The sequence below is a fragment of the Echeneis naucrates genome, chromosome 23 (genome assembly GCF_900963305.1).
Source record: "Echeneis naucrates chromosome 23, fEcheNa1.1, whole genome shotgun sequence".
NCBI classification, from domain to species: Eukaryota; Metazoa; Chordata; class Actinopteri; order Carangiformes; family Echeneidae; genus Echeneis; species Echeneis naucrates.
Window position 1 is genome coordinate 13,753,231 of NC_042533.1, and position 23,185 is coordinate 13,776,415.

The following is a 23,185-nucleotide window of genomic DNA, read 5'->3' on the forward strand; positions in this document are numbered from 1 at the left end:
TTGCCTCATGTTCTGTCCTTTTGTCTTATTCATGCAAAAATTGGATTTTCCATCTGATCTTTTTAAAAACTTTTATGCAGTTTTTTGTGGAAAATTTGTGTTTCTCTTTATTCAGACATCTCACGAAGGTGCACATCAAAAGTTACCTCAGCAAGCACTGACTCATTAATCCTGGTTTTCATTGTGATGAACATCTGGAATGTATGAATAGACTGCTTGAGTTATCGTGAATGAACAGTTCTCCAATGATGAAGTTTGTTTGCATAAATGAAATGGAATACAAAACAAATGTGTTTCTTTGTTTTGTATTCATATCAATGCACAACGTTTTTGATTCCTTTTCATCAACAGGGCTAACAACCTAGACAACAAAATCAAATATGTGAATACACATAAGACGTTACTACTATTTTCAACTACTTCCTGCAATGTAACCACATAATCAGCAACTGCCTCTCGATGCACATTTATTTAATAATAAATAAGCGCCAGACTATTACTCCAACTACTGTCAACCACAATCATCAAATCAATCCTTAAACTGTGTTCAGAGGATATGGATGAGAATAAAGGGAGTCATTCTATCCTGACAACAGCATGATGCATGATATGCATGACGGACCTGTGTACTTGCAGGACATGGTTGTGCTTTTAATTCACAATTCAGAATAGCAACCTAATGAGGCTTCGACTTGGCTTGTGTTAGTTCTTGCATGTGGTTTCCATGGAAACTAATTTTGATGGAGCCAGTGCAAAATTTTCTACAACATCCGCACCTGAATACAGAGGTCACAGACACGCAGAAACATTTCCAAAGTTTTGGTAGATCCTCCTCTCCTATCCACCCATGAAGGAACCAACACCAACAATATATCCTAATGCAGGATCTGGAGATGGACCTGAGTCCAGCGCTGTCCATTTTTAGCCTTACTGGGACAACATAGTCCAGGCTTGACACGTGAAGTGGCAGTTTAACAAGACTTGGTCCACACCCTGAATCAAGGCTTGACAAATTTGATAAGTGATTAGTATTAAGATTTTAACTGCACTCTCTAGCATGCTTTCACATCATAAGAGGGGAAAAAACGAGGAGGATACAATTTATAATGCTGTTGATTAGTATCCAATCAGGAGAACAGAATTAATATTTAAAGTGTTCCTCTAATTTTCCTCTACATACTTGATTTTAAGCATAGTATATTAAAATTAGATGGAAACAAATTAAATCCAATTAAATAATTGAGATAGAAAGATGAGGTAGTGCTGAAAACCACAATACCGCTAATGACTTTTAGAGCTGGACTCCAAGGATGAGTCAGTCCCCACAGGCTCACATGTTCAAATCTGCACACACGCACATTTTGGTCTCTTCGGTTTATTTCCTCTGTCGTGAGAACTATACAGGTGATTTTTAGAACTCAATTATTGACATAGATAAGAAAGGTTCACCAAAACTAGTATGAACCTCTCTGGTCCAACAACATTCCACTGTTTGCCTATTATGGGAATCCAGCAGTGTCAAAACGATGACAGCTGTGTTTGTGTTACAAACACAGGATGCCGTACATATCCTTGTATTGCGACTTGATGCCAGATACCCTGCACTGTCCAGGTTTCATGCTTCCCCAGAATACAATAATTATCGTAGGACTCGAATCTCATAACAGTGTTTCTGGAGGCACTTATTTCATGGTCGTGCACAAAGGACCAAACCAGGAATCCCTTCCCTTTAGGCTCCTGGGGAAATTGTTTTTCAGCTGTTGTTTGCAAAGAAGAGCCTTCAAAAAACTATAAAAGCATGATTCTGCTCTCATTTGACTCAAAACCTGCTCTTGCTCTTACAAATGTGTCACCACACTATCTCAATTACTTCTTGAATTTGTCTTGTGCTTTCTCAGTTTTGCCACTCCCCCCTCCCTTTTGTATCTTGAGTTAAAAGGAAAGTGTTGTTTGTAGCACATACACTACAAGCCGTGGACTGTAACTGTTATAATGACTACCACTTCGCTACAGACGAATGTAACCCACATATTCTGAAATGTTCATCCTATTAACAACTAATAGTGAGCTCATAGAATAACGTAAAATGAGAAAGTTGAATGGAATTACCTTAACTTTGTAATGTTGACTCTGGCAATTTTGCTTTCACAATTGTTTCTTGTTTTGCAAAGGCACTGATGGTAAAAAAAAGATCATAGTTTCGATGGGTTGGGATCAGGGTTAGTTTAAAATCTGATACAGGGCACAACTCATTTGCATTGAGTTGTTGGATTGCAGACATGTCCTTGAGAATAAAAGGTACATTATATATTTTAAAATTGAATCTGGTTTTGATTTAAATTTCCGATGTACTTCTAAACATGCTTTTTGTCTGGCTCTTCCTGAATACAGTCCCAAATTTTCCTGAAGCTGGTGACAAATTCCCCTGATTGTTCTAAACAATGGATCATCCACTTCACATAGCCAGGTTTGGGTTTCTGCCCAGCGAGTCTCAAATTTACCATGCCAAAGTGCACGGTAACACACACTTCCATACATAACGTGCTTACACTGGGTGGCATTACTTGAAGTCTTACAGATTATAGAGTTCAGGTTCAGATTTCACATATTCCTCTTTTCTAGTCATTAGCACAAAAGCCTTTGACGACAAAAGACATCAGACATGTTCAGTGAAAACCATATTGTTCCTTGACTTTATTTGTATTTCTGATTTGAACTTACAGTTGTAGATACATTTGAATCACACAGAACCAGAAAATAAAAGTTCAAGTTTGGAAGGACCTGCTTTACTTTTTCTCATTTTAAGGGAGCTATTTGTGCATTTTGCAATTGCTACAGATGAAAGAACAGTTTGCTTACCAGTCCTGCAAAGAATTACTCATTGTTGTGGTTACAACACAAAATGTCCTCTTCACAATATAACTTCTGGACAAGCAGAAGCCTAAATGCACAATGAATTGGTATTGACAAGCTAACTTCAGCAGAAGTAGAGACACGACAGAAATGAAAGTGAAACGCACAATCACAGAACGCAGATCTTGATAGAAAGCAGTTTAGCTTGCAACATTTCTCTTACACAGTTTTTTCAATAATTATTCAGTTATGTCTTTACTCTGTGCACCGAAAACTCTAGCGAAGAAATAGAACATTACAAGATGATTAAACATCTGCCACACAGCTGACATTAGTGTGTGCATTGCATGATCAAACCAGAGGTTTTACGGCCCAAAGTTGGCCCAGGTCATAGGACACGTGGCGGATGGACATGCACATTGAGACAAGTCGCCAAGCTGTGCCTTGAGGGCGGCTACGGGAGATTCCAAGTCTGTTCAGAGAAACCAGAGAAATCTGAGATCAGTTCTGTTTTCATTAACAGTAGCTTTTCACAGAGCTTACGATTTCTCATTTAAATAAAGTCTAATAAAAAAAAACAACAAAAAAAAAAAACCAAACATGGAGGTTACTTGTCATTGCTTTACTATAAGGATTCCTGGCTTACTTTGGTACACCTGGCCTGTTCTATTCACTCCCAAAAACACTTCCATCAGTCGACACTTCAATCATCGTCATGGTGTGGCCTGGCACATTCACCCAGCCACTGGTTCCACAGCTGCTTGGTGTGATCCTCTGTCATAAGTAGCAAGCAGATTGTGATGTTGTTGTGTGTCATGGTCATCCCCTCCACTGCTGTGAGTCTCTAGTGTTTTCCCTGTGTTTCCCTTCCCTCGTGGTTCCTCTGTCTCCCCCTGGCTATCTTGTCTGTTTTGGGTGTGGGGGAGCCATCCTGCAGAGCCCTGGAAGCACTTTCTCATCACCTCACCCACCCTGCTGGTGAGAACCCCAGCTCTCCTCACCATTTTTAGATTATTCCAGATTGTTCGTTTCTGACTGCATGCTTTTGCTTCTGTGTAGTTCGACTTAGTAGTTCTCCGTGTGTCCAGGATCACTGCTTTCTACCTGCCCACACCAGCCTGTTCAACTCCTTGCCTTGGATCTCCTGCTCTCTGCATCATCGCTTTCTGGTTTGCCTGCATCACCTGCAGCATACCACTCCAGCCCTGCTGTCTACATCCCTTTACCCTGTTCACCACCTGGTTCCAATAAAGATTGCTTCAATCCAACCTGACTGGTCTGTGCTCTGCATTTAGGTCCTCACCTGATTTCTGAGAAGACCTAATAGTTGTGATCCAGGAATAATGAGATTAAAATCATGAAGGGATTTCACAGATTTTCCAGTGCCCAACCTGTGTGAAGTAGACTCTGTAGCTGCTGTCCACTCCCCAGCAGCCGTTGTTAGGACTGCAGCTGTAGTATCTCATTGTCCTTGAGAGGGAAGTCCAGTACAGGGAGCCCACTCCCTTGTAGGCCAAAGCAGAGCTCTCTCTCAGACACCGGGCAAGAAGGTTGCCGGATTGAATTCCAACAACTTGACCATCACCACCAGCGTCCACCTGCTGCAGAGACAAACCTGGAGAATACAATGTCACACGGGTTCATGAATACTGTCATAAGATTGCATGACTTTGAGCAAGTGGGCTCACTCTGACTGAATTTATTCATGTGGAAATAGCAATAACAATAGTTACCACTGGCTACTTGAAATTTTCCGGCGATGTACTTGTATAGTCTGTTTGAGGTGCCAGTTGCCCACATTCCTGCTGGTCCCACTGAGACATGCCTGAGCCCGGTAGTGCCCAGACTGTACCATCTTCCTCCAGTGAGAAAATATGCTCGATTATACTTGGTCACTGCCACTACTTTTCCAAGTCCAGCATCAATCTGTAAAGTATTACTCAGGCGTGGAGCCTCACTGCATCTCCAGGCTGAAATGGGGGGGAGGTGTTAATTAATTTCTCTTTAAACTACTCCAACCATCAACTGTGTCCAAAAAACGTGTGTGAAAGTGACTTACCCTGACTTCCAGCCAGGTAACAAAGCACCAACAGAAGGCTGCAACAGCTTTCATGATGTCTCTCTGTTTGAGTCTGGACGATCTTTGTGTGGATTTCAGAGTCTGCCTCTGTGGAGCTGCTGCCTCTCATCCCATCTGGTGATTAATTTATATACTCAAGACCAATGCCTAATCTCCATCAAAACTGGTTCTGTGGGATGTTCTCGGAAGGTAGAAGGAAATTTTTAGTTCATTACTTGTTGACCTTTCGTTTGAAATACTAACCTGGTTTGACAACTTTTATGAAGCAGTACCTCCCATTTAGAAACTTCAAAAGCAAAGCAAAGCAATGCAAAAGGAATACCTTGAAGCTACAAGAAAACCCCGACTGGATAGGAAGTTGGTTTTGCTTTTGTCCTGATCTATTTGATAACTTGTGAGGCTGCCAGTCCTTTTTTGTTTCTTTAAAACTAACTTACTAACAGTTGTTATTCTCAAAGTCAGCGCAAATGCATCAAAATCATCACAGGAAATCTACAAACCACTAACATCTGGGACCTTATATTTAGTTTTATAAACACAGACGCTGGAAAGTCAGTCCATTTTACACATCTTAGCAAAATTTGTGATCAAATACTTGAAATACAGAATCATCATTTCCTGTCTTTGCTGCTTTATGCTGGTTTAGTATATTGTTTAAGAGCTTGTTTGTCTTAGCTGAGATGAGAAAATAGATCTCTCATTGGAAATTCTTTGTCAAGTATCATGTAAAGAAAATAGAATTGTTCTTCAATGTTGCTCATGGAACTTGTCTGAATCCATTCAGTTTCCATCCATCCATCCATCTTCTACCCACTTTTCCGTTTCCGGGTCACGGGGCTGCTGTAGCCAATCCAGGCCAACATTCAGGGCGAGGGGCACGGCACACCAGGGTACCGGGTAATTCACTCTAAAAGCAGTGGAAATGGCTGCTTACAGAAAGTGCATATCAGACTCAAATGTCTATGAGAGAAGGCGACACAGGGAAATGGTATTCGTGCTTCTGCATCACAAATAGAAGGTTTCAGGTCCCGAGCCTGGGAGTTTGCATGTGGCAGGTTAGGTGAAATTGTGGCTGTGAGTGTGAGTGGTTGTGTGTCTCTAAATGTTGGCTTAGCTGGGATTGGCGACCCTGACAGATAAGCAGTATAGAAAATGAATGAATGCCTGTGAGAAAGACAATAGCAGAGGCTGACGGCCTAAACACTCAGTAAACTCTCCTTAGTGTTGGGATTGTGTTGGCCTTACATAGATGTGTAGACTGACTGGGAAATGGCTGGAGGCAATGACTGCTCTGTTGTATCATCACAAGGTTTCAGAAGTCCTGACAGCTTTTCTGAATACAGACTGTGAGTCTGAACGCAAACTGCTCAAGAAAGAGCTCACTCCCAGAGCTCCTTTACGATCTCCAAAGTAACGACGGACTGAGGGAAGGAAAGTACTCGCTGTGCTCCTTGTGCCACTCCCATGACTTCAGCTTCACTGCGTGAATTTCTACATGGCATTTTCTCTGCACCATGAACATCTAAGGCCATCCATGTACATCCTCTCAGCATGATGCCACGAGAAAAACTGTTGCGCTGAAATGAGTCAATGGATAACCAAGATGCTTTGGATACTTTTCAGTATGGTTATTAACGTTTCTTAACATCCTGTTAACATCCAAGTTCACTACTAAACCAAGGAATTAAAGATTTACGCTAAATCATTTTATGGGGTTGCAGGGTCTGGGAGCTATCTTTGCTGCCCATGCATGTTTGGTGAGGTGAAATATGAATTTAATTGATATTTCCTGTTTTATCATTGATCATAATGCTAAATATAATTAGATAACTGCAATATATGAAAAATGAAAATGAAAAATCTCAAAAGTGCTACAGAGCAAACATTGAAAATGATCATGGTCAATAAATAGTAAAAAGGAGAGATGACAAAATACATTTAGCGTTTTTTAAAAGATAATATTTCCATGCTTTAGGAAGATGACTTTTTACCCGTGACTGTAGCTCTTCAAGCAAGAGATCATGAAAGCCATGAAATTACTCAGCTAGCAGCACGTCATGCAAGAGCCCTCAAAGTCTTCTGTCAGCAGCACATCGCTACAGCCATTACACACTGTCAAAGGGAACTTTAACTCTTAGACCCATGTTGGTCTCAGGAAATAACACACCTGCCTTTGTCTGTGGTGGTAGGAAATCGCACACCCATTTGTCTGTAGCAGTTTGAGGAAATTGCAAGCCAAGCCAAATGGTCTATGCTCCACCCACGCTCCAGGGCAAGCTCTCAGCGAGAAATAATAAAATGGGATGACTCGAGGTGCGACACACATCTGATCACAGTGCCCATGTGCTGACTGCCTTCACACAGCGACTAGTGGCAATGTGAAAAAATACCTTCTCCGCTCCGAGAAATAGATTTTCTGGCACAAACACACAACGCTGCAAAAGAAAGGCTGCAAATGTGCAACTGATGGAAAGGACAGTGTTCTTAGGAGTTTCAGTATTCACTGGGGCATTATTGAAGTATTGCCTTTTGATTTTCTAATGGAGGTAAACGTAAAGATAAAAGACGCCAAAATATTCTGCAAGATATCTGTCACTCGTCCACTCGCACCAGCACCAACACTGCTGCTAGATCATCGAGTTAGCAACAGGTCACACGCATCACAACCTCACTAGAGCAGGATATCACACAGCCACTAGACCAACACATCCCTCCTCTTCCCACAGGACTAGCCACTGTCGACAGTGTGCTGAACCTAACTGAGTTTTTACAATTTGATATCACGTTATATCACGTTATGGTTTTGCTGCCGTGTGTCTGAAGTTTTCATATCATGTGATGATATGTTCCTCCTTTCTGCTCTCTCACCTGTCAGAGTAGATGAGGATGCAGCCCAGGTTCTTAAATTCACCTTTTTTTTTCTCTCTCTTTTGTTTTTATGGGAAAAATACATTGAACAAGATTTTGTTCATACTTCAGAGTTTCAAAAAATGTCTGGAGAGGAATGCTAGATTCTATTACTGAAGCTTCCAAGACAAGAAAACTAACAGCATCCATCTGCAGCATGAATTCAGGCTCAGAACTCCCATCAGACTCATTTCTACAGATATTTTACATATTTAATCAAAACAAAAGCAAGCGCACACACACACATCCACACAAACTCACAATACAAATTGATGACCTTATCTGTCATAGCTGAGCTGTTACACCATCTGCAAATCATATAGCCTCATGGAAAGATACTGAAGGTCAGAGTAATGGACCTAATGGACCAAGTCCTCTGTACATAAATACATAAAAACTACCAGGAGAGAAAACAAACACAAAACACTCGCACATTGTAAGCGGGTCATGTCCATTTGAAATATTGCCCATGAGGAGGAAGAAATTAAGCTTACGTCATTTTGCGCGGTGCTGGTTGATTGCAGTTGCATTTGTGTCCTTGTGTCCTGGGCTTGATGGTTCAAATCACTGGCTGTATGATGATGCAATATTAAAGGAAAATATTTTATACTCTTTATCAGCACACAGTCACTGTATGTGCACATCGTAATACAAACAGGGGCAAAAAAAAAAAAAAAACAGAACTAATGCTGATACCATCGCCTTGCACATCCCAAAAAATTTGTTCTAGATATCATTTTGAGGGTTTGGACTTGTATCAGCTGGTATAGCTGTGGTGGTTCTCAATGACTCCACAGAGAAATGGACACAATGAAACTTTCACCTTCACCTTTTAGCCCTCCATTTTCCTTGTACACTGGAGAATCAACAATTGAGAAAAGTGGAATATTTCCCCTGCTCTGACTTTATGCTTAATTTATGAGGAGTGTTTGAAGACCATTAAATAACTAATAAAAGATTCGTTAAGCTAAAAGCTGATAAATACAACTAGTCACATTTTCTACAAAGTCTCTGCCCTCCAGTTTATTTTCTCTCTCCTGGCTCTATAACTGAGCGCCTCCTATCTCTCTGACTTGACCCAACATGCATTGTGCCATGCAATGCAGTGACAATTATTGTTAGACATCCTAAGCGAGTGAGCCTCTCTCACTGAAGCTAGTGAGATGATGGTTGAATTTCCAAAACTGCCTGCGTGTTGTCAAGTTGCTTTCAGAGTCTCCTCCTCGAGCTAGAGGTTGAATCCTTCCTCTGCTTCAGCCCAGCAAGCTGGTAGGCGCTTCCAGCACTCCTAAGCCCCAGGGGAGGCCACTGTCCTGGGTGGCAGGCGCTGACAGAGGTGCATATGTGATTTGAGGCTTTACAGGGAATCCAGGAATCACTGTGGCTCTACATCGAAGAGCCATGAAAACTGATGACTCTATCTGCTCTATCTGGTCTATGTGGCCTATCTGTCGTGTGAATGGAGGCTGAAGACTTGCTGCTTCAAGCCTCGTCCCCGACCCAGACCTATCTGCACGTCAGTGTCCAAAGTAATTATATCTTCCTGCACAAATGACAGCTAATTTATCTTAATTTTTTGTTGATTGTGGACGAGATATCATTCAACTAATCTCTTTTCACTAATGGTGAATCCCAGAGTAAAGAGGAAAAACTGAGGGAAATCTTTTGAGTTTGACTTCCTGCTACAATAAGTAGACTTCACCGCAAAAACGACCTGCGCCATCACATGAAGCCAAGAGTTTGTGTTTCAGTTATCTGAAGGTCTCCTTGGATGACTTTAATTTCCCTGAAAGGGAATAAGTTGGCATGGAACATTTTTCTGATGACAAAGCACTGTGTAGATACGGGAACATTTAAGTGACTTTCACAGTGTTGGAAAATATGACAGGGTGTAAATGTCACGTCAGGGCATAAAAATGGAACAGATGCATTCCATTCTCTTTTTGCTGTTTCCGTTGACTCGGGTAAAACTGGGAGAGAATCTTAGGAATCCCAGCTCAGTTTCTCTGATCCTGCTTCCAGCAGTCACTGCATTGTTACCTTACCAGTCTCACCCAGCCAATGCTCCGTCAGTAAAGACATGTTTCTCTCCACAGGAAGTTAAATTCAGTCAGGGAGACTTTTGGCCTCTTTCATTAATGAGTCTTTCTCATGCTCCCCCTCTTTCACCATACTCCTTCATCTAACTGCTCAGATTTCATCACAATCACATTGTCTCTGTCGAGCCCAATCTAGTGTTACATCTGTATTGCTGCTCCATTGCATCTAGCTAGTCTTCACATCCAGAGATCCAGCTTCTTTTCTTCCCATTGCCACCAGTGTGTGGACCCCTTTTCACACATGATGACCTTGTGATGGGGTCTGATCCATAAAAACTCATTTCTCATGGTTTCGCTCCTGTTCTGCGCACAATGATAAAAGCTTACTTGTTTACCTTGGAATTCGCCCACAGGGAATTTTCTCCAGGTGTTGCAGTTCAGTTTGACAGAACGTTTGTTTCTTACAGCTGAAAGTAAAGCATCCAATTTTCTATGCAGGCAGTTTTCCATTAGAAGCTTAAATAAGAGTATGTAGAACACACAAAAAAATCAATTTGAGTGGTCAGATGTTTATTCACTTCGCTAGGGAGCAAACTAGATGAAAAAAAAAAAAAACTGCATATAACAGAATAGAAAAGAGTTTGTTTTTAAAAATACAGCTGAGAGAGTTGAGAGTGGTTATTAAGGTCAGAACAGAAATCAGAACCAGGAAGATACCTATGAAGTGCATAAACAACAAAACAGCAATTTTAATTCAACCAGGAAAAGTTTTAACAGGTGTTACTGGCATGTTGTTGTCTGCATCTAGTTTTTCACCATGTGTTGTGTTGTGTGTTGTGTGAGAATCCGTGGACTGGCAGGAAGCACAGGTTTGGCTGGGGAGGTGGCATGTGTTGGTTGGCACCTACACAACATCCTGTTACTACTCTGCTGGCAGAAACCTGGTGGCTGTGTCGTGATTGTGCCCTCATGTTATTGTCACACAGTGAAAAAAACAATAAATAAATAAAAGATGATGGTATGTGGGAGTTTAAGCCTCTCAGTGTATTTTTAATTTGCAGCATCTGTGATTTTGATGTGTAGTTTCGTTTTTGTGTTTTTATAATTATTTTTATTGCATTGTTTTGTATACTGGGAATGTTGTTGTGCTTATATTTTGAAATTTCCTCACTTGGTTGTAACACTTGACAGCTGCAATTGTCAGCAACCTGGGAGAGTGAGAATTGGTGAACTTTAGTCCATGCAGCAGGACAGAGAGATAATTTGGACTTTGATAGAAACCTCCCTTTTGAAGTAGCAAACATAAAGCAATGTAAGCAGTTGCATATATCTATATAAAAGGAAAAAGGTCAAATCACTGTGACACCATCATGTTCTACAAAAACATTCGCTTCTGCTAACTCAGGATGGGAGACTGTGACCATATTTGCTGCTGCTTACCTGACTTTTTGAGGCAAACAACAAAAAAGTCCAAATTCAGTTAACGCTGAACGCTGAGGGTGAGGCAGAGAGATGGTTAAAAGGCCAGTAATTAAAAAACCAAACACTCCACGAGACCTTCACCACCACTGACCATCGAAGAAACATAATGCACATCAACTTATCCTCCTGCACTCGGGTAAAAACTGCTATACCAAAGAGAAATCATTTTCAGACAGTTTTGAGATATTAGCAGATTACACAAATTCTTCGTTTGAACTTTGTAAAATGATGGCCCCATTAGAAACTGAGCCGTGCTAACGAGCTTGCTAACTGACCGTTACGAAATTCATTAACTTTGGTCTTAGTACACTGCCTCATTTATCTCTGCAGAGCTGCAGAGTAATTGAAGCAACGTCGGAGACATATTTATACCAGGGAACACGGTTACAAACTGGATGTGGACATTTACCAGACATGGCGTTTCTGGGTATTAATAGCGACACATGAAGGGATGTTGGAGTTATTATCTCATGTTGCACATTTTATTTGAAAGAACTATCTGTCTCAGCTGCTGATATAGCTGCTTTCACTGAGCAGAGATGAGCATAAAAAAAACAAACAAAAAAAAAACCTTCAATGGATATTAAGAGTTCAAATTATTTATTGGGCACATTCGGGTATCTTAATATCAAAAGCTAACTGAACCCTTCTGCAGCTACTTCAAAATGAGCATCAATACGTTATAAGAGCCATGATTAAAATTGGCCCCTGTTCACCAAAATCTGGTGCAGATTGGAACTATGTTGCATCTAAAAAAAAAAAAAAAATCAATAGAATCGTGACGCAGAAGACTTCACAACTTGACCAGCTATCACATGTCATGAGATTTCCATCTAAAGTCTGATCATAAATCAGATCTACATAAATGCAGTGAAAGTATCAAAGGTCTTAGTATCAGTCAGTATTCACAAACTACAAATAAAAAGCTGCCACCTGCTGCCTTTTTCAGTTGCAGTGCCTGGATAATGTAATTGTTCTTCTGATAACGGCCCCCTCTTGTCTTTATTATGCATTTAAAAAAGTATGCTTTCAACACTTTAGTTTTAACTCCTATTTTCATTGTTGAAATAAAAGATTTGTCTTTAAAACTGGCCTGAAGCCTTCTGACACATTTTTTTCACAATTAACAGCTCTGGCGTACATTGAGCGTGTCACCTGCTCGAAACCATACAGCATCTGTGGTTTTGAATTCTGCGATAAAAGTGAATGTTTTAAAGTGGCCTCTCTTTGTGTACTGCAGTCACACCTGTGCAGTGCTATCAGCTGCTTAATATGCCACACCAGTCAGGTGGAGGGACAATCTCATCAAAGTATTTGTGAAGGAAATGTAAGAAAAAAAAAACAAACAAAACTTTAAAGTCAACTACAAAAAGTAAAGTGTATCTTCTGGACATCTGTCCCAGGCGAAAGAATATCCAGTAAGAAGACAAAGCCTTATATCAACTGATAATACGACAGTTGACCCTTTCAACATGCATTTATCAATCTCGGTGGAGGACAGATTAAGAGAAAATTATGGGATTGAGGGGCGTTCTGATGCATTGGACCTGATTTGACATCAAATTTTAACTGCTCATTACAGAAAAACTAGCAGTAGGGTATCTGTCAATTCAGCTTTCTGTTGGATCAGACCTAAAATGGAGCCTTGAAAAGTGATACCCAGACTCCAAACATCAGACAACTAATTTAGAAAAAGTCGGGAAAAAAAATAAAAATATATTCGGTTCTTTTAGTTTGTCAGATCTTGTCTGCAGGATGAATATATGAAAATACTGTTGAAACCACCGACCCAAACTGCACTATGTGCTGGTGTGTGGATTCAGTATGGAGAACTTGTTGTCCAATATGTCAACAGATGGAGTCCTGGGTTTATTTTGTTATCAGTGAGTTCAGCCTCCTGCATGCTCACTGCTCTCGCCATCACAAACAAATTATTGCCGGAAGCTGGTATAACCGGTTTAACACCAAACCAAATAGCTTTCTTCTATCAGTATCAGTTCTCTCAGACAGAAACTAGCTGAATTTACAGCCAAACCCTTTTCCTATATCAGCTGTCAGCGATCGAACTTCTGGTCGGCTTGTATTGTAAGAGGAAAATTCATGTACAAATACACCAGCTGTGCCAGCCGTAATGACTGTTATTTAGGGCCTCTGATGATTTATACGTGGCGAACGTTCTTGTTTAACCGGGGTTGTGCAGTATATGTGTCTTGGCTTCCTGCATGAAAATGGCCACACAGTGCTCCTTGGCAACACAGGAAAGAAAACATTGATTGAATTCTACAATACAGATTGCACTGAAGTCAGAGGGAGAGAATAAGGTCATGATCTTGAAGACATCAAAGGATTTGTAGTGAATATCAATACATTGCGAGTTAGGAGGAGCGACGCTTTTATTCGAGTGGCAGAGGTGCTATGAGAAGAGATATGAGTGGATAATCGGGCCTTGGAAGTTGTGTATAGTACAAAGAGGACGGTTGCTGGTACTGATCCTTGGGGACTCTGGTGGTGAGGGGATGGGATAAGAACACATTAAGAAGGGCCAACTCGGTACAAACTGGAGGACGTGGTGGCTCAGTGTATCAAAGAAATGTGGACTCAAGTGTAGCTTTCGGACTTCTATCACAGACAACTGAGCCCATTTTTTATTTTTCATTCTGAGATTTTAGCATCTTTTCATGACTTGAACAACCAGTGGAGGCCAAAGGAAGTAACAGGAAGGAGTGGAGGCGAGACAACAGAACACCATCTAATTGCTTCTTCGAAAAGGATCAAATGATGCATCGCTGAGTTCGAGTTTTATGAGCTGATAAATACTGGAGCCGGTCATAGAACTCAGTGAACACACAGGAACTTCCGCCAGTGAACATGATTACTGACAACTGTTGGGAGCAGCCAAACCTAAAAATATCCAAGTCCAATAATTGTTCCAATTGTTTGTGGAATTTTCATGGGCGTGTCAATGACCCATTGACAAAGATTGGAGCGGAGCCAGCAGAGAGAAGGGCAGCTTCATTTGAAGCTTTAATCTGGGAATATTTGAGCAGTTATCAGCCGCAGACACAGCGCACTTGACTCAGTCTCTACTGTTCTGTCATCAGTTATATTATAGCATCTCTCTGGAGAAACAGAGAGCTAAGAAATATTTAGGCTGTTTGTGTCCCAACTGCAGAATACCCATGTTCTCTCCATCTCCTGCATTGTCACGGTTACCACAGAGGTGATTTCATTCCTCAGCACTGTGCATTTGACACACGTCGCATTCGGAGCCATCTTATACCTTGTTTCATCCACGAAGGAGAAAGGTGACGATGCAGCACAAAGAAGAGATTTTCGACTGTTGCTTTCATGATAAACCTGCTTTTCCAGGCATCAATTATGTAACATTTACTATATCGCCTGTACATCATTGTGTTGACTTTGTCATTCAAGTCAGTCGACTAATGCAAGCACTTCTTGTTTTTTTTTTAATTCCCTTGCTGTGGAGCATGCTAGTCTATATGATGAAGCCTCTGATTAGCACTTATAAACCACCAGCACTATGTAGGAAGAGGAAATGATGCAGCTACCACAGACAGATATCTTTTATGATGGTATGATGGTAACCAGTTGTCTGCAAGCAGTTTTTATTGGCAAATTTGGTATATGCAGTTACCAGTCATGCTGCATCCTGCTGGGGAGGCAGCAGAAAACAAAATGGTGCGAGGTGGCTGGACAAACTGGTGGACTGAGCTGACTCTGTGATTGGAACAAGTTTAGACTGACTGAGGGCTGTCGGGGAGCGATGCACACAGAGGGAAAATCATTCTTTAACACCGCCATCAGACTCCACAACTCCTGAGCTATTCGAAGATAAACGACCAAACAGCAGAATTTCACTCCAAAGGATTTCTGGTTCTAATGTTTCCTCACAGCTACGCTGGAGAGAACACTGGTGAGATTACTCAAAGGCAACAGCAAACAGAAACGTGACACTGGGAAAAGCAGCAGGGCCATCAACCCATAAGCTGCACCTTAGGACTGAGTGGAGCTTCATTTCAGCAATCCAGTCAATTTTCAGACATTAAACTCAGTAAGGCAGTTAAAAGTTCACAAACACAATTCAGAATAAACTGAAATTTTATATGGCCAAAAGAGGAATGGATCGAAACAACTTCCCTGCACAACACTGAAGGACAAATTATACTATATATAAATTTTTTAAATGTTTCACTTTCAATGTTTCTTTATTCTATAACAACAACAACTGACAATAGGCTATAACCACATCAAAACCAGCGAATGAAGAGGCCTTCTCTTTCCCTTTCCGCTTTTCACCACAGCATTTTAGTCCAACTACTGAAACAGCTCTAAAATGGTTTCATTCAGAAAACTGGCAGACAAGATTCCACTGAGCCATCTACTGGCTTTCTAACTTCTGATTGGCTATCACTGCCAACGGGCTCTTCTTCCAAGAGCCATCCTGCGTGTTGAGGAAAATTATCCATATACAGTGAACTGATCTGGGTTGGAGCATTGCCGGTTGCTCTCATCCAGTGAATAGAGATGCAGTCAGAAGCATTCATAGTAATAATATGGAAATAATACCTGGAGGGCAGCTTTCCATTACATTAAGGGTAGAAGTGCACTCTGTATGCAGAATTCAAATTAAGGAGATCAACCCAACATATAATCATCAGCTCTTGAATTGAGAGTCACAGATCGCAGAAAGATCTTCGCTTCTTGTCTGGAAGAAGATTGCCACAGTAAATGTCCACCTCCTTTCCAAATGGACAAACCAAATGTTCCCAAACATTACAGTGTGCAGCCAGTACGGTACGATCAATTCACATCTGCCGTCCCAAGAGCCCAAGAGACTTTCTTAAATAACTATCTTGTAAGTGGACAAGACCTTAACAACGCTTTGAAGTGCTGTGTGAACCTAAGAACAAAACAAGTGATGTGGAGAGAATGTTTCACTAGTTTCATGCTTCCTATTGGTGGGACAACAGAAATCTTAAGTCCCTTGTTGTAAAGACTGACGGTACGCCTTTTAGGGGTAGTGGTGGTTAACTCTGTTCCTTTTATAGACCTGAGTCAGTCTATAAAACCCTAAAACCCTAACCCTAACCCTAAAGTGATCTGGTTAGCTTGAGTCACCCACACACACACACACACACACACAAGTTAGCTGTTAGTGTAAGAGTGTTTGTTGTTTTGCTTACAATAAAATATACTGCGATCTATATGTCTATATCACTGCTACTGAAAATAATAATAAAAATATGCAGAAAATTACAAACACTGGTGTGATTCTTTTTTAACTTATTCAGATTCATGATGAACAATCTGATTCAGAATTGTTTCCATTGAGTCCACCAACTCGCCTTGTGTATTTAGCAGTAGCCAACCAGAGGTCTCAAAGGATCCAGGTTAATGGCGACCTTGGATTTGTGATTCGAGATTCAGTACTAAGATTCGAATCAGTCACCGACCAGCTCTATTTAGGGGCAGTGTTGTTCCCCAGCTGTTCCAACTTTGGATTCAAGGCTAATTGACAACAAAAGATCTAGACATGCTCTTTCCCTTGTAATGATGCAGGACTAGCCTGAAATCTTCAATTAGCATTCCAATATCTTTAATATACTATGCATTTTTAATGCACATTGCTGTGTCTTTGCAGTCTTGTTGGAGGTGAGTTGCTCAGCGCACCCCTCCTACTCTTCTTGTTGGATTAGCTGCTGCTGACATAAACTTCTCTTACCTCAAACCCATTAAAACTTATCCACTGAGCAAAAATGTAAAAATGTTTGCTTGGATTTTTCAACCATTAGCATAAACCACCTGCTTCCAAAATCGCTGTCACATGGTGACATGGTGGTTATAACTGAAAGGCTATAAGAGTCGAGCTGCAGGAAGGTGACGTGAGCTGGTTGAGGTGTAGTTGGCACTTCGACCTAAAGTTAGACAGCTCCCTCTGTTGGCGTCCAGATAAGAAGCAGTAAAAACATGTTAGAGGTTCTTATTCTTTCTTTTTTTTTTTTTTTTTTTTTAAAGAAGGTTATTGTGTGCAATTATATAACTTGTTTTCTATTTTTCTTTCCTGTGGAACACATTATGTAGCTACATTATACACACTGCATTTGCTGATAATATTTTTAATGTGTGAAATAATTTCATCCTAATTATATTATATTCAGAATTTGTTTCATGTCAGTTATTCCAAAAAGTAATAATTTCAAGTAATTAAAATTGGAAGGCAATGCAGCTTCTGTCAGTGTATGAACATTTTTATTGATATTTTCCGCTAAAATCTTGCCTTGGGCACCAAATTGGTCAGGGCAGGCAAAGTAAATGCAATCAATTGTTTTTCCTAATTGAAATGAAAACCAGAAAGAACATATGGAACTAGAGCTGCTAACCACAGTCAACCCATTGTGGGCAAATCAAATCAAATCCATTTATATAGCGCCAAATCATAACCAAGTTACATCAAGGCACTTTACACACAGTGCGCATCACAGTGCATCCCTCCAAGGGCAAACACTTGGTGACAGTGGGAAGGGAAAACTTCCTTTTAGAGGCAGAACCGGGCTATCGGGGCAGCCATCTGCCTCGACTGGTTGGGTTGAAAGAGGGGGGTGGGGGTGGGGGGCAGAGAGAGGGATGAGAGAGAACAAGAACAGGAGAAGAAACAAACAGAAAACATACAGAAATTGCAACCTTGTCGTTCTGGGGCCTTTCTGTGCAGAGTTTACATGTTCTCCCCATGTCTGCATGGGTTTCCTCCCACCATCTAAAGACATCATATTTGGGTTAACTAGTGACTCTAAATTGTCCGTAGGTCTGAGTGTGAGTCTGAGTGGTTGTTGGCCTCCGTGTGTTGGCCCTGTGATGGACTGGTGACCCTGCCCTCACCCAATGTAAACTGGGATTAGCTACAGCACCCTCCGCAACCTGGAAATGGATAGGCGGTAGAAGATGAGTTAGTGAATGAATGAATTATGTCATTGTGCACTGCTGTTTATTTCCCATTATGCCACAACCACACCATGGCAGTCATATTTTGACAACATACAAAGCACACACTTACCATCCTTGTACAAGGTCAGGCTGCCATCATGCTCGTGGAAGCTGATTTTCCGATGCGCAGCCCGCTGCAGCCTTCCTCCATGACCCAAACATGGACGATTACGATGTTTGAGCAGAGGTCCTGCCTCTTCGCCACCTCATCAACACAAGTACTGTCAAACATCTCACAACATTGATACAGGTGTAATCACAATTACATAACACAATTATCTATACATGGTGATCATTCAACCGTTAAAATTATTCAGTGTGATTATGTTACAAGCTACATGCAAAGTACATAGATGTAATATCTTTTGTGTAGATAGAAACTTTCATTTTATATACACTGCATATTGTTTTGTCCCACTTCTTAACAATATAAATACAAACAGCACAAACCTCCACACTGCAGATTTACAGAGAACTGCTGGGATCGCCTGATATTGATGACCTCAGGGTGTTTTGGACAGGGAAGCTTGTGCTATATAGACAACCACAGAAAACAATACACAATTAATAACTCATGCACAACATTTGCAGTCATATGGTGACATTTGTCTCTGCTAGTAATAGTAATTTCAGATCTGGGTCATAGTTCCTATATCTCAAGAGGAAGCATTCTACTTCAGCGAATCCTTACCGCTGTGAATTATCCCTTTAAGCTTCACTTCTTGGCTTCAAAATTCTCTAAATTGCTGTGACATTTATACCAAAGTAATAACCGATTCTGTTGCTGACTGGACTGACTTGTGTAATTAATTAGTCTTTGCAGCTCTGGGCTGCCTGTATTGCACCGTGAAATCAGAAACTTCACTGAAAGTAATATCACAAGATAAACAAAGGCAATGTCTCCGCCATTTTGCTGCCAGTAACAGTCCTAATATTGATGCCTCTACGCTCATTTTCACAGCTAGCGAACTGCATTTGTTAATATAAGAAATTTCAGTGTGCCATCAAAAAAATGTGCTGACTGCACAGCCACCTCTTAAGGAAGCAAAGTCACTGGCTGGCAGCACATTGCAGCCTCACATTCCTTGTTAATAAAATCATACTGGGCTTTCCAACCCATTCTTTCCTTTACTAGTGGTGGAGGCAGTGGCTCTCAAGCTTTGCTTGGTGCTGGACTGTGGCCTTGTCTTGCCCTCTTTCTGCACCCTGGGTAGGATAAGTGACAGCTGCCTCTTGCAACGTTTACCCTCCTGGGTTGTAGGTCGAGCACCTGAATGCACCTTGAGAATGCATAGATTTTATTTTTGGACACATATTCATGTTGGTGGTGCAAAAGTTGCTCCAAATGATTGTTAATATTTACTAATTAACTGTTAATAGAGACATCAGTGATACATGTAATTAAAAGTCAGCGCATTATAGACTAACTATAGTGCATTTATTTTCCTCAGGTCCAATTAAACTGCCAAGTTAAAACTAACTTGTATAGTAAAAGATTGTGGCTGGACATTGTGAAAAAAAAAAAAACATCAGTAAGATTCTGATCTGCAGGGCTCTCAGTTTGATCAACTAGAGCAGTGTGCCCTCTGTAAAGCAGAGTATTCATCCATTAGTACGATGTTGAAGTGAAGCAATATCTCTCCTCATATCTGATCCAATACGATCAATCAGATCAAATTCAAAAGGTACAAGCAGTATCACTAGAGAGCTCAAATATAGTAATTAAGCTTTACAACACGGTTTTAACATGCAGTAAGCACACTGCAGGATGTCAGATTTTTAAATGTGTGACAAACGTGTGGGGTCGAAGGGAGAACAGGATGAAACAGTTTGTTGTGAAAGGAGTCTTCTGGATCTCCAGCATAACTCTCTGGGGTGCCCACTTGAGGCACCGACCCTGCTCTAGAAGAAGCAGCACATGGTGATGGCTGGGTGGCAGGTCCAGCCAAGGCAGCCACCTGTGTCATGGCAGCTTTCCGTTGCTGGACCTGGGCAGTTAATGTAGATACAGCTTGCTGAATAGTCGCTGCCAACTGACAAGACTCCGAAGCACACAAGCCAAACAAGACCTTGTTTTGTCCTTTAGAGTCACCCCTGTGGCCTTCCTGTGTGTACTGGGTCCATATTTTTTGGCCAGGTTGTACTGTAAAGGCTGCGATGAACTGACAACCTGTCCAGGGTATACCCCACCCTCGGGGAAGATGAATGAATGAATGAATGAATGTACTGTAATGGGCCATATGGGACTAAACTGCAGCACAAAGACTGGGAAACAGCAATATCCAACAGGGGAAAACACAGCCACAGACAAACATGACAGCGGGACACAGGACGAAAACTCAGGATCAGCAACAGAAGCCAAAAGGGTTATTATGGGCTAGGTGAAGACAGCACGTCAGTGAGTGAGAGTTCACTGTCTCAAGGGGACAGAGGTGGGGGCGTACATGGAGGAAAGGTCCCAGAGTAGTTTAACTCTTTGACTGTTGCACTTCTACAAGGCAGTATTTAGATCGCTCCTACACACCTGACTGATGACATTTGATATGATGAGATATAAGAGCGTTTGGCACAATGAACAATCATTCAGAATTTATGTCTCTATATAAAAATGAATTGTATTACTCATGTGTGAGAAAATATGAAATCCATGTTTAAAAAAATAAAGCCTGAGTGTGTGTTATGAATCCAAAAAGAATGTTAGCCGTAAATCTTCCCATCTCATACAAGGCTTTCAGGGCCACAAATATACAGCACAAATATAAACCCTGTCGGACTGACAGGGTTTATATTTACACATTTATCATGTTTAAGAAAAAAGGATATAAATGATCATCTTTTCTAGCTGAGCTGTTGCACCATCTGGAACTACAAAGTACTGCAGTGAAGGTACCGAAGGTCAGGGTAATGGACCAAAACAAATTCCTTTCAAATAAACACACATAACCAGGGGAAAAAAAACAACAACACCCACACAGTTAGAAATTCATATTCATTTGAATTGACGCCAGAAAAGTGGAAACACATAGCTGTCTGAAAATAAAAAAGTGGCTTTGTATATTTTGATGCCAGCTTTTATGGCTGCCAAATTTGTAAGCCTGATCTATTTAATAGGAACAGTCACACAAAAGGTTGCAGAGATTGATAGTGCTTATATACTAATGGTGTTACTATGACATTAGACTTAAACAGCAAAAACTCTGATGTCATGTTTCTCTCTCTCCAATTTCCTGTCATCAATTTACTCTCCTCTCACCCTTCCCCGTTTTTCTCTCTATAACTGAGCTGTTTTGATCCTAAAGCCAGAAGCCAGAGCTACATCCTGTTGATTGGTTAACATCCTGCCTTTTCACAGACTGCTGAGCAGGTATGACACATCAGGTGTAAATACAGAAATCCTCCAGGATACTTTCCTGCATTTTAATGAGACCATAAGTTAGCAGGATGCTCTGGGGCTTCAGTGTTGAGTTATACAATTCCAAAACATCCATATAGGCTGAAACTGGGTCTATAATGCCCTCTCTCCATGAAGCTGGTAGGTAATTCAGATCTCTTACAGAGTGACAGCCCAGCTCAACACTAATGGCCAAAGGTGGCAGACACCTAAAGCGTTTCTAAGCCCCAGAGAATGCCACTGTTCTGAGGGGAAAAGGGGAGCAGTGGCTGATGGAGGTGCCTTTGCGACTTGAGCCAAGCATGTACAGGTTTATGCCCGAATGGCTGTTCATCCATGAGCCATGAGTCTCCAACCTTTCTCTGATGTAAGATACCATTGATCACACTGGCAGAAGTCTAACAGTGCTAAGTATCTAACTAGGCCCACACACAAAGCTCTACACACCACAATGTGAGATATTTCTTTGCTATATCTTACACTAATCCTCTGTTAGCACTTTATCATGCAACTGTGTACATGGAAAATGTGGCTTGTAATGTTACATGAATTGATCCGTTTCTTATTAGTTCAGTATAACAGAAGAAATAACTAGCAAATATCAGCACTTGATCTAAACTTCACATCTAGCCAATCTATCCATATTAATGAAGAAACATTCAGCTATTGTGATTGAATGGAGACAGGGCTCTAACCACAGATAGCCACAGCTGAACATCATTTATATATTTATATAGAGCAGCTTCTATTCGTCTGAACACCGCAGAGCACATCTGTTTGCTGGATGCTTAAAAATAAATAAAAAAAAAAAAAAATCTGAGATACTCTGCACTTCCTTTTGAAATGTTAATTCCAGAGATAAAGTGGAATAATCACTGTTGGGCTCACAAATCTAATCTCCCTATTTTCCTTTACTAGGCTGTGCCCAAACCTCCACTGCAAGCCTGCAGATTACCTTCTCATGTACCGAAACGCTGGGTCATCTTGTGTCAGTGTTGCCTAGTTGTCTACTCTCCTTGTGTTTCAGTTTGTTTGCCCTTTCTGATGTGCAAGTCTGATGGTCGTTCCCCGCCCTGATTGTGTCCACCTGCTCCACGTTACCTCTTCCATTGTCCTGTGCTAGTTCATCATGTCTTGTGCTGTAGAACTAAACCATTTCACTGTCAAGTTTCCTGATTTATGTTGATACTTTGACCTTTTGTCAAGCTTAGCCTTGAGATTTCTGTTGATACCTTGTTGAACTAACCATTGTGTTGCATCTTTTGTTTCTATTTCTATACTGATTTCCATGAATTTGCTTGCATCTTTTGTTGCTACTTTTGCTTTTCATTTTGTATCAGTTTGTTTCCTTGAAAAGTGATTTTGAGTTGAACTTTGTAAATGAACAATTAATTTGCTTTTTATCGAGAGTTGTGCATTTAGGTTCAGATT

General features: G+C 40.9%; 1 pseudogene; it reads right to left on the minus strand.

Annotated features, from left to right (window-relative positions):
• Positions 1-3,500: 3,500 nt before the first annotated feature.
• On the minus strand, positions 3,501-8,339 carry LOC115037227 (fish-egg lectin-like; annotated as a pseudogene).
• Positions 8,340-23,185: the final 14,846 nt, after the last annotated feature.